Here is a 1691-nt window from a genome sequence, read left to right on the forward strand (position 1 = left end):
GAGCCAATATGGCATTTAGAGCATCAATTTCAAGAACTCCCTTCCTCTGAGGCGTCCCATTATTCACAGGATTCCTTTCAGAAGTGTACATGAATTGGTTATTTGTAACCATGTCAATGAGTTCCTGAGCTTCTGCAGGTGTTTTCTTTAGGTGAATGGATCCACCTGCAGAATGGTCCAGTGACATCTTAGAAAGCTCTGATAGACCATCATAGAATATATCTAAAATAGTCCACTTTGAAAGCATGTCAGAAGGACACTTTTTGGTCAACTGCTTGTATCTTTCCCAAGCTTCATAGAGGGATTCACCATCTTTTTGCTTGAAGATCTGAACATCCACTCTAAGCTTGCTCAGCTTTTGAGAAGGAAAGAACTTGGCCAAGAAGGCCGTGACCAGCTTATCCCAAGAGTTCAGGCTATCTTTAGGTTGAGAATCCAACCATATTCTAGCTCTGTCTCTTACAGCAAAAGGGAAAAGCATAAGCATGTAGACCTTGGGATCAACCCCATTGGTCTTAACAGTATTACAGATCTGCAAGAATTCAGTTAAGAACTGAAAGGGATCTTCTGATGGAAGTCCATGAAACTTGCAATTCTGTTGCATCAGAGAAACTAATTGAGGCTTTAGCTCAAAGTTGTTTGCTCCAATGGCAGGGATTGAGATGCTTCTTCCATGTAATTTGGAATTCGGTGCAGTAAAGTCACCAAGCACCTTCCTTGCATTGTTGTTGTTGGGTTCGGCTGCCATATCCTTATCCTGTTTGAAAATTTTAGTTAGGTCCTCTTCAGAGTACTGTGCTTTAGCTGCTCTTAGCTTCCTCTTCGAGGTCCTTTCACGTTCAGGATCAGCTTCAACAAGAATGCCTTTTTCCTTATTCCTGCTCATATGAAAGAGAAGAAAACAAAGAGAGAAGATGAATCCTCTATGTCACAGTATAGAGATTTGGTGCACGAAAATTACTTTCACAATATGTAATTTCGCACAACTAACCAACAAGAGCACTGGGTCATCCAAGTAATACCTTACGTGAGTAAGGGTCGAATCCAACGGAGATTGTTGGCTTGAAGCAAGCTATGGTTATCTTATTAATCTTTGTCAGGATACCAATAGGGTTCTTTAGTTCAATTGTAAAATGTGAAAGTGCATAAAATAAATAATTGTTATGCAGTAATGGAGAATATGTTGGGGTTTTGGAGATGCTTTGTCTTCTGAATCCCTCTAACATAATGCTTTCTCACTTTCAAACATGCAAGTCTCCTTCCATGGCAAGCTGTATGTAGGGCGTCACCGTTGTCAATGGCTACTTCCCATCCTCTCAGTGAAAATGGTCCAAATGCTCTGTCACAGCACGGCTAATCATCTGTCGGTTCTCGATCATATCGGAATAGGATCCATTGATCCTTTTGCGTCTGTCACTATGCCCAACACTCGCGAGTTTGAAGCTCGTCACAGTCATCCAATCCCTGAATCCTACTCGGAATACCAAAGACAAGGTTTAGACTTTCTGGATTCTCAAGGATGCTACCAATAGATTCTAGCTTATACCACGAAGATTCTGATTAAGGAATCTAAGAGATACTCATTTAATCTGATGTAGAATGGAGGTGTTTGTCAGGCACACGTTCATGGGTTGAGAATGATGATGAGTGTCACGGATCATCACATCCATCACAGTTAAGTACAAATCAGC

At 41.1% G+C, this 1691-nt stretch overlaps 1 non-coding gene across 1 annotated transcript; it reads left to right on the forward strand.

Moving 5' to 3' along the window:
• The first annotated feature begins 241 nt into the window (after positions 1 to 241).
• On the forward strand, positions 242 to 349 carry LOC130972490 (small nucleolar RNA R71). Its single transcript, XR_009083654.1, has one exon. It is a non-coding gene; the product is annotated as a small nucleolar RNA R71 (small nucleolar RNA).
• The last annotated feature ends 1342 nt before the right edge of the window (positions 350 to 1691 follow it).

This window comes from Arachis stenosperma, chromosome 3, assembly GCF_014773155.1.
Source record: "Arachis stenosperma cultivar V10309 chromosome 3, arast.V10309.gnm1.PFL2, whole genome shotgun sequence".
NCBI classification, from domain to species: Eukaryota; Viridiplantae; Streptophyta; class Magnoliopsida; order Fabales; family Fabaceae; genus Arachis; species Arachis stenosperma.